Source organism: Panthera leo, chromosome C1 (genome assembly GCF_018350215.1).
Source record: "Panthera leo isolate Ple1 chromosome C1, P.leo_Ple1_pat1.1, whole genome shotgun sequence".
Taxonomy (NCBI): Eukaryota; Metazoa; Chordata; class Mammalia; order Carnivora; family Felidae; genus Panthera; species Panthera leo.
Genome location: NC_056686.1, coordinates 219,981,062 through 219,995,144, shown reverse-complemented (window position 1 = coordinate 219,995,144; position 14,083 = coordinate 219,981,062). Strand labels below are relative to the sequence as shown.

Below are 14,083 nucleotides of genomic sequence, written 5' to 3'. Positions count from 1 at the left end.
CTGGCCTCCACAAACAGCCTTAGGGGAAGTGGCTAGGCTAGAGACGACACCCTGAAAGGACCAGACCTCTCGGAACAAGTAAAGGTAGGAAGGAAAAGGAACAACACCAGACGGAGAGAGCTAGAAGAAATCATTTCGGAAAGGGGGTCAGGTATTTGGCATTTTTTTGTTGTTGTTGCTGTTTTTAAGATCTGGTTGAGGTGAGTGACTTGCTGAGAAGTGTTCTCGTTTCCCAGGGCCGACCCCTCAGTGTCAGATGTGTGGTTTCTGGTTCCTTATTATCTAGGGTTGAAAACTTTTGGCCCTCTGTTTAACTTTCTTTAGTTTTATAATTAAAAAATAACATAAGAGGAAAAGCTAGCCCTGCGTGAACCTTTCCACCTTTCTGTTGTGCCATTCTGACAGTTGTGAACCATGTTATTGATGGTGCCCATGACTTAGAGAAGGGGCTGGAGCGTGTCTGCTTGGGACTTGACGCTCACTTTTGTCTCTGTGTTCTTCCTGGTGGAGACAGTGTACTGACTCCTGGACATCGGGCATCCGGTGAGGACAAGTGTGGGCTCCGGGCACTTGCCAGCTGTTGTGCACAAAATCACAAGTATGTGCTGCTCTACACTCTGGTGTGGTGTGCTTTCTGATTTTATTGCTACTTAGCTCATTTAGAACTACCTTTCAAATGGAATTGCTGAATTATATGTGCTGTTTTGACTTTTTCTGGTAAATAGAATATTAGCTAGGTGGTCCTGAAGTACCAGCTTAAAGCAGTGTTTGTGAGATCAATTTTAAGAATACAATTTTTTTCTTTTGAAACAAGGCTTCTATTTTGATACACTTGCTTATGCTCGGCACTGACTCGCCAGCCCATGAGACCAAAGTTCTGTGTTGCCTTTGTCGCCCGCCAGTGAGCTCAGCAGTGCTGCCAGGCTGCCTGTGCGCGGGGCCCCTTGGCTCCCGGTGCTCAGCGCAGCAGCGTCTGGGACGTGCAGACAAGAGCCAGCTGCAGCCAGAGGGACCCGTCGCGCTCGGGGCTTTCGGGGCCCCTCCTTAGTTTATACAGGTGCTGAAGATGATCACCATGTCCCCTTGAGATCGGTAGGGGCGATTCTTTTCTGAAAGATTGGGCAAACAGAGAGAAAAAGATGGTGTTGCTCGGGGAGAGTCAGCAGTCAATTTGTAGAAGCGTGGGTAGGAGCCTTTGATCCGTGAAAGACATGTGGCCTTTGCTAGGTCAGCCTCACCTTGTTCTGGGGTGGTTGGGGTTTCGGGTATGCTTCATGCTGGAGATGCTGCTGAGCCGGAGACTGTGTGTGTAAACCTCCAGCCTTTCCATTTCTTTCCAATGCAGTCTTGTTGGTTTCAGGTTGTGCTGGTAGTTTTAGGACTAAATCCCCAAGGAGGAAATGCATGTGAAGGATTCAGTGTGGTCTGTGGGTCTTTCCCTTCCATCTGAGGTCACTGGAGTTGACTTGTATAGTGATTGTCTGCTATCATCCGGGCATGTGGCTTTATTGAAGGCTGTAGCCTGGTTAGCCCTTATTTGGTAAGAATTTTATTTTTTCTTTTTTTCATGTTTATTTATTTATTTTGAGAGAGTGAACGAGAGAGAGCGCATGCGCCCGCGTGAGCGGGGTAGGGGTGGAGAGAGAGAATCCCAAGCATGCTCTGCGCTGGCAGTGCAGAGCCCAACGAACTCCCAAACCAACTCACAAACCGTGAGATCATGACCCAAGCCTAAATGAAGAGTCTGACGCTTAACCGACTGAGCCACCCAGGTGCCCCTTGGTAAGAATATTTTAATTCCAAAACGTACTTTTCGTCTGTCTTCTCTCCTCACTGGTCCTGAAGTGGTAGGGTTGTGTGTGTGCTTTCCTCTCTTGTAAGCCATGGCTAAATGACATGGTCGCTCTCCTCACCCCGCCGTGGGCAGTGCTCCTTTTACGTGACGTGGCTCACCCCATCTGCTGATGTCTCTGGGTCTGTTGTTGGGGTTCCCAGTGCGAGCTCAGATGGGGCGTTCTGTGCATTTCCCTTGTGCATGTGGTGTCTGAAAAGCTTGAGGAGCACCGAGGGGCTCCTGCCTTCTGTCGGGGGGCTGGTGTGGGACCCATGCTGACCTTGCTGTCGTCCGGGATGAGCAGCTGTGCATGTCTCAGGTTGTGCTGTCAGCAGCTTCCTTGACACTTTGTGATGGTTTGAAAATCTGTGTTTATGAACTTCGAGAAGATGACGTATAACGGAGGTTAGTAAGATGGAGATAAAACTTTGTTGTGCTACATAGAAGATGAGTGAGATACACACCAAGCCCAACAAATAAACATGTAATCAACTTTGAATTTGAAGGATCAGTGTCATTTGTTTATTTCGAAGATCAGTCATTTATTTATTTAACAAAAAAATTTTTTTAACGTTTATTTATTTTTGAGACAGAGAGAGACAGAGCATGAATGGGGGAGGGTCAGAGAGAGGGAGACACAGAATCTGAAACAGGCTGCAGGCTCTGAGCTGTCAGCACAGAGCCCGATGCGGGGCTCGAACTCACAGACTGCGAGATCATGACCTGAGCCGAAGTCGGCCACTTAACCGACTGAGCCACCCAGCCGCCCCTATTTATTTATTTATTTATTTATTTATTTATTTATTTATTTATTTATTTTTAATTTTTTTTTTTAGCGTTCACCTATTTTTGAGAGAGAGAGAGACAGAGACAGAGCATGAACAGGGGAGGGGCAGAGAGAGAGGGAGACACAGAACCTGAAACAGGCTCCAGACTCTGAGCTGTCAGCACAGAGCCCGACGCGGGGCTCGAACTCACAGACTATGAGATCATGACCTGAGCCGAAGTCGGACGCTTAACCGACCAAGCGACCCAGGCGCCCCCCTATTTATTTATTTTTAAATTAAGAAGCAGTTCTAGGGGCACCTGACTGGCTCAGTCAAGCATCTGACTCCTGATTTCGGCTCAGGTCATGCTCTCAGGGTCGTGGGTTGGAGCCTGCTTGGGATTCTCTCCCTCTCTCTCTGCCTGTCCCCCACGAGGCCCCGTGAGTGCTCTCACAAAAAATAAAATCTAATTTAAAAAATATATTTAAAAAGTATGTTTAATTTTTTTTAACTATCTTACAGAGGAATTCTAAGACTGGTAGAAAACACTTTCTTAACCATTTGAGAGTAAATTGGGCACATGAGTCCTCATCACCCTTGGATATTTTGGGGTGTTTCCCACAAATAAGATACTCTTCCTCCTTAACCACAATACAACCATCAAAATCAGGATGTTAACAAGAATGCTTTGCTACCTTCAGACCCATTCACATTTCACCAGAAGAATCCACTCAGAAGCACACAATAACATTTCATTGCTGGGTCTCTGTAGTCTTCAAACTGAAACATTTATGGGGCTCCTGGGTGGCTGTCAGTTAAGCGTCCGACTCTTGACTTTGGCTCAGGTCAGGATCTCACGGTTTGTGGGATCAAGCCCGCGTCGGGGCTCTGTGCTGACAGTGTGGAGCCTGCTTGGGATTCTCTCCCACCTGCCCCTCCCCTGCTTGCACTCTCTCTCTCAAAGTGAATAAAACAAGCATAAAAAAACAAAAACCAACAAACAGGACTATTTATTCCATCTTGCCTTGGCTTTCTTGGTCTCGTCATTTAAGGAGTACAGACACTTATTTTGTAGAATGTCCCTCGGTGTGTATTACATTTTGATTGGATTCAGGCTTTGTTATTTTGGCTGGAATAGCACAGAAGGAATTCTGGGTTTTCTTTGCATTCTGTCAGATGGCACACAGGTTCAGTTTGTCCCATTATCAGTGGTGCTCACTTTGCTGATTAAGGTGGTGTCTGCCAGATTCTCCATTGTGGAGTCTGTGTCATTAATAAGTACATGCTGGGGAGCTACTTACGAAGCGAAATATTTGTTCCTGTCAAATCTTCATTTTGGTCATGTGTCTGTATCAATATAGGCTAACCGTTGCCCATTTTACTTACATTATCAACCTTTATCATTACTTACGGTACTGTTCATATTGACTGGAGAGTGCCCCCCTTAAAGCTGGCTCCTGTGTCCTTCTGACGCTTCCCCCATATTTGTTTAGAAACTCTTACTTTTTGGTACAGCAAGACACTCTGGGCTCTTCACGTACCTTCCCTTCCCTGGACCTGGAATCAGCCTTGTTCTTCAAAGAGACCTCCTTTTATGGCAAGTGGTACTAAGAGAAGCAGAGTCTGGACACCAGGTAGGTTGTTGTTGAAGTATTACTGACCCAGGTCCTCTCGGTGGAGAGAGCCACAGAATGTGTGTGTGTGTGTGTGTGTGTGTGTGTGTGCGCACACATATGTATACACAGGTACCCATATGCACACGTGTGTGTTTATAACACAGTCATGTCTACTTTTATCTCTCAATTGCAAAACATGAGTTTTTCTCTCTATTGAAACACATGAGTTCATTCCAGTCCTTCCAACTCCAATCAGATATGTTGGTGTTCATTCCAGTTTCTCCCTTTTAAATCGGTAGCTGTCTTTTCCAACGATGATACTCCTAGATTCCGGTATCCCTTAATGTATTTGCTTATTTGAGTAGTCAACCCTGTGTGTTACCAATCTCCTGCACGGATGTCTTCTGCCCTCTTCACCTCACTCAGCCTCTGCAACGTTCCCACCCCATGGAAGTGGCCTGCCACTTCACCTGGGCTGTGAAAACACCAGTGATGTGGACACCCCCTTACAGGGAAGCCCATAGTCTATTTTTAAAAAATAAAGCCCTGTATACTGTTTTTGCTGTCTCCAGGTCATTACCTGAACCGTTGTTTCATTGTTTGAGACCGTGCCTACTGTGGTTTGGACATGTCACCGTGTCGTTACCACTTGCTCACCTATGCGAACTTGTGTTCTTTCTAGTTCTTTGCCTTTGACGGAGCTTCTGTGAGTTTTCTTCTGTGTGTTACACCTATGCCTTCTGCGTTCTTCTGCAGGTGCTTCTGGAGAGTGGCTTCTTTGAAGTGTGATTGCCGAATTGGATTGTGTGTCTGTTTCTTCATGATGTGTTTTTAAATTGCCTTCTGGTTTTACACATCCTCAATAGTCAAGTAGCCTGTTTTTCCTCGCCATTTCAAAAATTGTACCACTTTTTTTTTTTTTTTTTTAAGTAGGCTTCATGGCTAGTGTGGAGCCCAGCAGGGGGCTTGAACTCATGACCCTGAGATCAAGACCTGAGCTGAGATCAAGAGTCAGATGCTCAACCGACTTAGCCACCAGGCGGCCCCCAAAATTGCACCACTTTTATTCATGTTTGTTGATCTCATAAAGGGCTGAGTGAAGATGAACGTCCATTCGTGTTTATGTGTGGTTTGTATTACTTTTCTATGAACTGTGTGATCACATCCTAGCTTGTTGAGATGTTTGCCAAACAGAGAACTCTTACTTGTATCCTAACTTCTCTAGTAGATGATCTGTGCTATATAAAATTCTTAACCTCTTACGAGGGTCAAATGAGTCAATACCTTCCTTGATGGTGTCTACAGTCTGTATCCTCGGTAGACTTTTGTGCCCCCAAATCACTGGCTTTTCTCCTCAATCTTCTAACTCCCTAAGGCTTGATTTTTTACTTTCAGATCTCTAATGCAGTTGGAATTTATTTTGGTGTATAGCATGAGATAGAGACCAATTTTTATATTTTTCCAAAATGGAAATTTGTTATTGGCCCACTTCTGTCTGTTGCTATCCTTCCTTACTAATTTGGAGGGGCACTTGTATCAAGTGGTAAACTCCTAGTACTCATGAGACTGTTTTATTCATACTTTTCCCTCTTTCTTAACCAACACCAAGTACTAGTTACTATTGCTTTGTCATGTGTTTTGCTAGTCTTTGAATCTCAACTCTTTTTTTTTTTTTCTTTTGAGGCCAAATAATCTAGGCAGATTTTAGGTGGATTTGGGAACTTTTCTTACAGTAAAAAAAAAAAAAAAAAAAAAAAAAGCTCCTGGGATGTTGGGTTAGTTTCTTAGGGATGCCCTAATAAATTGCCATAAATTTAGTAGCTTCAAACAACACAAATTTACTCTTTCACAGTTCCGGAGGTGAGAAATCTGAAATCTGGCAGGGCCACACACACCCTCTGTGGGCTCTGGGGGAGAAGCTGTTCTCTGCCTCATGTGGTTTTTGGTGCCTGCCTCTACACTCCTTGGCTTATGGCCACATCACTCCAGTTTCTGCCTCTGTTGTCTTACAGCTCCCTTTTCTGTGTGGGGTCTCTCTGCTGCTCTTTTATAAGGGCACTTAAGAGTGGCATTTAGCACCTGCCCAGATAATCCAGGGCAGCCTCCTTAAGATCTTTAACTTAATTTGGAAAGACTGTTTTTTCCAAATAAGTTAACATTTGCGTTCCACCTATTAGGAGCTGGTGCCTCCGGGTGGACGTTTTCAGCCTACCACAGATGTTACTGGGCATCTCCTTGAGGGTGTAGATGAACTTGGAGGGGACAGACATCTTTGTGAGAAGTCTCTTGGACTGAAACCTGGCATCATCTCCGTGATATGGGCCTTTAGCGTGTGTTGTGTTGTGTGTGTGCTTGTGTGTGCTTTGTATGGCTGATGTAGTAAACTTTCCTTTAGTTTTCCTAGCTTTTTGTTATAATAGAGGGGACTTCTAAGATGGTCATCTGCAAATAGTGACATTTGTCTCTGCTTAATTACGTCTACTTAGGTTGCATATTTGACAGTCTGTGACAGTAGTAGACATCCTTGCCATTTGGATACTTTTAGCTTTACACAAACATGATATATTTTATCTCTTGGAAATATTCCTCATATAGCCTTTTCCTTCTATTGCTGATGTTAAATTCAATAGGAAACAAGGAACAGACACTGAATTTCCACATTCTTTTGAGCATTTTTTAAATGGCCCTCTATCAGGGTGTGTGTGTGTGTGTGTGTGTGTGTGTGTGTGTGTGTGTGTATGTGTACGTATATGTATATATGTTCTCTTTTTAGCTATAAATTTGAGATGCATACATTTCCTGACATTGAATCCTTACTGAATCCCTAGAACAGACCCTACTTAGTCATGATGTCTTATTTTATAAACTAAGTGCTGGATTTATTGGTTTGGTGTTTTGTTGACTTTTCATGTTTGTAAACTGGTTTGTAGTTAAGATCTTTTCTCTGCAGCACCCACTCATTGATTGGGGAAGCAAACAGTGCCTTGATTTGCCTCTGGGGGCCACCCTTTTCACCACGTACAAACTGTGTGTTTTGGATGAAAGGGCCCAGCTGCATGGGTGGACCCTGATTGGCCACAGCTAATAGACATATCCTATCCCCTTGGTCCCTTGACTATGGTTATTGGTCCCCTGGTGGGCTTAGAACCCAATTAATGCCAGTGAGATACAAAAATAAATTTGTTGGGGCCCCATGGGGCAAAGAAGCGCTTACTTCCTTGGGAGCTACCAGAAGATGTAATTACTGCCATTTGTAATGGTTCTTATTTCAAAACCAAGCAAGGATAGTATTGTATCATTGTGACATTGTATTCTCTGTGTGTTCTTTTCTTTGTAAGACTAGCAGGAGTTAATTGCTCTTTCATTGCTATTTTCAGAAAAACTGATTTTGGTTTTGATCGATCAGGTCAACTATTTCTTGTTTTTATTTTCTATCTCACCAGTTCTTTTATTTTTTCTACTTTCTTTGATTTTCTCTTAACATTTGACTTGAATACTTAGCTCATTTATCTTCATTTTCCTTATAATAAAACTTATACGTTTGATTCACCCTCTGAGTACAGCTTTGGCAGCATCTTTTTAAAGTTTGTTTATTTATTTTGAGAGAGAGGGAGGGAAAAAACTTGAGTGGGGGAGGGGCAGAGAGAGAGAGGGAGAGAGAATCCCAACCAGGCTCTGTACTATTGGATGTGGGGCTCGAACCCACAAACCACAAGATTATGACCTGAGCTGAAACCAAGAGTGAGACACTGAACCTACTGCGCCACCGAGGCGCCCCACCTATAAACCAACTCTAACAATTGTCACGTTTTGCCATTTTTGGTTTGTTTTCCTCTGCCCCCCCCAAAACATTTTTAGTTTTGAGTATTTTATTTCATTAAAATTTTTTTTTAATGTTTATTCATTTTTGAGAGAGAGAGAAAGAGAACACGCACACAAGCAAGCAGAAGAGGGACAGGAGAGGGAGATGCAGAATCCAAAGCAGGCTCCAGGCTCTGTGCTGTCAGCACAGAGCCCAACATGGGGCTTGAACTCATGAACTGTGAGATCATGACCTGAGCTGAAGTCGGATGATTAACTGGCTGAGCCACCCAGGCGCCCCTTGAGTATTTTATTTTAAAGCAAATCTCAGATTTTGTGTTACTTGTAAATAAATACTTTGGCATATATCTTTAGTAGAGGAGGGCTTCAAGAAGTCATAGCTGACAAAATTAGCTGTATGTTGTTAATATCATCCAGTATCTATTGTGTTTGGTTTTCTCCAAATGTCATATTAGGGTTGGTTTGAATCAAAACCTAAAGAAGGTCTCTCCACACACTGCATTTCGTTGGTGCCTCTTTTGTCTCTTTTAAAATATATCACAATTTTGGGGCGCCTGGGTGGCGCAGTCGGTTAAGCGTCCGACTTCAGCCAGGTCACGATCTTGCGGTCCGTGAGTTCGAGCCCCGCGTCAGGCTCTGGGCTGATGGCTCGGAGCCTGGAGCCTGTTTCCGATTCTGTGTCTCCCTCTCTCTCTGCCCCTCCCCCGTTCATGCTCTGTCTCTCTCTGTCCCAAAAATAAATAAAAAACGTTGAAAAAAAAAATTAAAAAAAAAAATATATCACAATTTTCTTATTTTTTTTTTAAACGCCATTTATTTACAAAAGCAACAGGGCCATTTGTGCTGTGGAATTTCCCATATTCTGGATTTGGTTGATTCTATCGTGGTATGTGGTATGTTTCTGTGACCCTCATATTTCCCATAAACCAGTGGCTATGTCTAGATGCTTAATTTGTTTCAGGTTTGATGCCCCCCTGGAGGAGGGGGTGAAGTGGAAGGGAGGAGAGGTGTCAAGAGTATACCCTACACTGTGCTGTGGACCATATTGCATTATAGCAGGAGGCATCACGTCTGTCATTTGTGATGTTAAAATTGATCAGTGGTTACCGTGTCAGCAGGCTGATTCCGTTATGTTCTTTACCAACCAGGGATCTAATGGGTTTAACTGCCTTTTTGCTTGTGTCCATTATTATTTCATTGGTGTATTAGTTTCCTTTTGCCGCTGTAACAAATTACCACGGACTCGGCCGAAGTCCGTCTCACTGGGGTAAGTCGTGGTGTCGTCAGGGTCTCCTTCTGCAGGCTTGTAGGAGAGACTCGGTTAAAGTACACGATTTTGAGGATGCTTGTGATTACACTTAGGTCCCACCTGTGCAATGCAAGGTACTCCCCCCTACCCCCCATCTCAGTGCTCTTAACCTAATTCATCTGTGACATTCACAGGCTTCAGGAGTAATGACGGGTATCTTGGGGGACAGTGATTTAGCCTATAATTGGCAAGTGCAAAATGAAGATTTTTCTATTTCTGCACTTATTAGCATTCTCTTCTAAAGAAGGTTTCCCACCTCAGTTGTGGTTACTCCGTGGTACAGTTCCTTCTCGTCTTTATCGCTGTTTAGTGTGCACCAGGACTAGCACCTTCCAACGTGACAGAGCATTTTTGTGGCTTTTTTTCTTCTAGTCTCATAAACTTATGGATGTGTATATAGTTGTGTGTCAACCCGTTACAGCCATTTTTTGAAGCTCGTGTTATTTCCCCAAGTTGGCTCTGTGTTCTTTGGATGTGACCCTGTTAGTCTGTAGCTGCTTCCTTTCTGTCACAGCAAGGTGTCCCACCTTGTCCATATTCTTGAGCAGACCTGAGGTTTTTCTGAGGAGCCCTGGCTCCTTTTAGTGGCATGTGGTGTTTGGATGCCACAGTCCATATGCTAGGTAGGGATGCTCGCTGCCACTGTGTTGTGTTAACCATAAAAATAAAGCAGCATGTTAAAAATGGATTTCGTTGAAGAATAACAGAATTACGATCGCAGACGTGCAAGCTATAGCAAAAGGGTAGGCGAGTCCGACAGAGATGAGGAACGTAGTGAATTATTACTCACTGAGCCTATCCATGTAACCAGCATCAAGAAGGACATACTTTATTTCTAGAGTTTGTATGTCTCTGATTTGTCTGACTAAAAAAACCTATGAATTGTGCTATATTCAGATGAATTCGGCCTCCATCCCTTTCCCCTCCCTTCCATGGACATTGTTTCCTTCCATCCTCTCTTTTTAAAAACACGAACAGATAAGTATATACTACGTGCGTGTGCGCACACGCAAGTGTGTGTGTACAGAGGCAGTATTTCTGATTCTTTCTTAGAGGAAGGCAGCATACCCTCTATACCTGCTTGCTGTCCTCTGTTGCCTTTGTTATTAACTGTAAACCCTGGAGATCACATATACTAGTGTGGGAAATCTCTCCCATGCCTTATATGCTGCATGTTATTTCATGGCATGGATATAGCATGATTTGTTTAGTCAGCCTCCTCCTTAATGGAAGTTTTGGTCGTTTCCAGACTTTGTTGCCTTTTTGTTTCTTACTGTTTCTGCTGCCGCCCTTCTGTGTAATCCTTCCTTCGCACAATAGGTAGAGTCCATTCCAGATAGCTGCTTAATGTCCGCTTGGAGTTGGCCTCAGTTCTCTCTAGTCTGGCGCCCCATGCTGATCTGCCCTACTGCTTCTTACCCTTGACTCCCTGTGTCTTCACCCTACATCCCTCTTTGGTTGGTGCTGATTTTCTAGTAGCGGGGTTAACAGTGTGCTCTTGCCCCGTGCACCGTTCTTTCTCAACAGGTGAAATGTCTCGGTTCCTGCTCCCCAGAGGCCCTTACGGTATGGTGGCCTGCTCGGAGTCCAGGATATCAGGTGTCTGCCTCAGGACAGAGTAAGATGTATCTGCTTTGGTCTGTGCATTGGACTTGTATTAGTGCACCTTTATGTTGAATTCTTCAGGGTGACAGCTATGCCAGGAATTCTTTAAATCTAAAAGTGAGGTTTGCTCCCTAGAGCAGACTCAGAAAGACGGTACTGGAAGAGATAATGGAGTCCCACCTCCTCATTTGACAAGTGAGAAAACAGGCCAAGTGAAGAGGTGTGACATGTCTACGCTGAGTGTCCACCAGGGCTTAATACCCTAAGGAGGGGAGAATCCAAAAACTTGCTTTTTCTGATACTTGTTTCCTTGTGGAGAGGCATTACATTTCCATTTGGATAGGACTGGTTCCAGTTTAGGTATTTTACCCATGGCTTTAGCTAACTTGGTATCTCTACTCTAGCATAATGTTGTATAGGGATGACCTAAGTTCATTCTAGCTCATAGACCTTTTCTTTTTTTTTTTTTTAATTTTTTTTTTTTAACGTTTATTTATTTTTGAGACAGAGAGAGACAGAGCATGAACGGGGGAGGATCAGAGAGAGGGAGACACAGAATCCGAAACAGGCTCCAGGCTCCGAGCTGTCAGCACAGAGCCCGACGCGGGGCTCGAACTCACGGACCGTGAGATCATGACCTGAGCCGAAGTCCGCCGCTTAACCGACTGAGCCACCCAGGCGCCCCGCTCATAGACCTTTTCTATGTAGATTGTAGGAAGAAAAAACATCTTTCAAGTATAAATTGTTGCCTTTGGTCAAATTGTAATTATTTTGTTTCTTGTAGTTTTAATGGGTTTTCCAGGCAGAAGATCAAAAGCATTTTTTTTAATCGTAGGACTGAGGGGGGATACTGCCAGAGCCCTCCTCTATAGGCATTCCATCGCTGTCATGCCCTTACTGTCCTCTTCCCAGAACCACCATTACCTTGAGGTGCTTGCCGTGGTCCCCAGTCTGTCACCACTGTGAAACCTGTGGCATTCAGAGACACGAATGACCCAACGGTCACTGGATGCATTTCCACCTGGAAGTACTTGGTTGCTGTAATGAAACGAAGAGTTTTAGACATGGAGGCGACCCTCAAGAGGGGTCTGTCTGAGCAAGCGGTTGCCACATGGCGGGCGTGCCTGCTCCGGTGACTGTGCTCACTCTCAGGGGCGGTTTTCTGTCTGCCCAGGGGAGACGTGTCTCTGCGGTCTCTCCCTGTCCCTCACTTTTCCTAGCTGTGTGTGCTGGGAGCTGGGCAGAACTCACCCCTTCTATCCTGCTCTTCGAATATGTAAAGACCGGCTTGGGTATCTTCCAGTTGCCGGGGGCTTTAATAAGTTCGTGTAAGGCCTCCTCTCTCTGCAGTCAGCAGTCCCTCACAAGGAAGTGAACAACAAAAAAGTCTTACTTCAGATTTCTTGCTGATAGCACGGTCTAATAAAACAGCAAAGAAAATAATTCTTGTGACTCTGTCTTTCACTGATTTGTGGTAGCTAATGCTACTTAATAATACCTCTTTATTTCCCTCTCCAAATGGAAGTGTCTTTGTGGAAAAAGTAAGGAGCATCATCTGATACAGAACTAGGCTTCTCCTGCAGGTAATCCACATGAGCACTTAGCATATGTCCATCCATCATTTCTAAACCTTTTAAAATACACCTTTTTTGGGTAAGTGTTAAAAGAAATACATGCTCTTTTTACGTGTGCTCACCTCCCAACTTCATAAAATGGCTCCTTTTTCAAGTCAGTAAGTGTCGTCCCCTCTCCTCTATCCAGCTCTGATGCTCGTGTGCCCTGGTGCCTGGCTCTGTGCTCCCTGTTCTCCTCGGTGGCTCGGCTACCCTAGAAGTAGCTCGTGGGTATTTTATGTACATACAAGCATGTTTCTGTCTATGACACTGCTGGCTGTGTAGCTATAGGATACAGAGCTACCCCTTTCTCCGGAGTTGACTCGGACACTGGTCCCTCAACACTGGTTGAGGGAAGGACACTTACTCATTCACCAGTCTTTGTTTTTTTAATGTGTATTTATTTTTGAGAGAGAGAGACTGGGGGAGGGGCAGAGAGAGAGGGAGACAATCCCAAGCAGGCTCTGCAGCTGTCTGTGCAGAGCCCAACACGGGGCTCAAACTCACAAACTGAGATCATGACCCGAGCTGAAATTAAGAGTCACATAGATGCTGACTGAGCCATCCGGGCGCGTCCCTCCCGCCCCCCCCCCCCCCCACCACCCCATTCCCCCATCATTGGTTGCAGGGCTGCAACCTAGTATCCGAGGGTCTGCTGACTGGATTCTACATAATCTCTGTCTATACAAACCAAACATAATGTGTTACCTAGGACATTCAGCATCAGTTTCTTTTAAGTGGATCAAGAACTTAAGACACAGGGCAATTAGAATATCACATTCCTTGAGGTTTTTAAGAATTGTTCACCTAACTGACATAATTCTTTAACGCAACCTGCCCTCATTGAGAACTTTAGTGTGATAAGTTGAATATCCGTAGAACCATCTCACTCTTCTTTCCTTATTGTATTATTTTTAAATTATGTGGTTACATACGTTAACAGTCAAGACTGGCATAAACAGCTTTGGGAGCAAGCATACACCATCCCAGGTGGGGGCTGGATTTCAGGGCGTGCTGGAGGCCGTCAGTGCTTGGAGGGTGGTCCGTTCCTCTGTCTTCTGGTCGGTGGGGACTGGCTCACTCAGCAGGTTAGTTAGAGTAGACTTTGGGCCCCGCCGTCATCTGTTTATGCAGCCCCTGGCTAATAGAAAGAACACCAACGTCCAATCTTTTGCTCCTGCAGAAATGCTATAGTACATTTGTTTTTTATCACGTATGTGAGCATATGTGGGAGAAATTCTAAGAAGTAGGAATTGCGGGGTCAAAGAATATTCGTATTTTAAGTTACAATATATAATCAAATTGCTCTCCAAAGAGATTCCGTCAGTTACTCCTCCAGCCATAGCAGTTTCCTGTACCTTTTCTGACACTCATGAAACTCCATTTTTGCCAAACCGAGAGGCTTAATGTAGCCTCTTTTCTTACTTTGAACTTGCGTTTTCTTTTGTGCAAATCAAAGTTTTCTGCATTTCTGTAAAAGATGGTTGTATCTTTTGCTCTTTTTTTGGTTGTTAATG

The 14,083-nt window shown here is 44.3% G+C and overlaps 1 protein-coding gene across 2 annotated transcripts in view; it reads left to right on the top strand.

The window, feature by feature from the left end:
- The window catches only part of LOC122226895 (high density lipoprotein binding protein), a 71,915-nt gene that overhangs the window by 10,130 nt on the left and 47,702 nt on the right, over positions 1–14,083 (top strand). The window contains exon 1 of one of the 2 annotated variants that reach the window (XM_042950827.1): positions 4,117–4,235. The exons of the other annotated variant lie outside the window; for it this stretch is intronic. The gene's annotated coding sequence lies outside the window, so the exon portion shown is untranslated. Of the gene's footprint in view, positions 1–4,116; positions 4,236–14,083 lie in introns of those variants that run through there. 2 annotated transcript variants of the gene reach the window in all.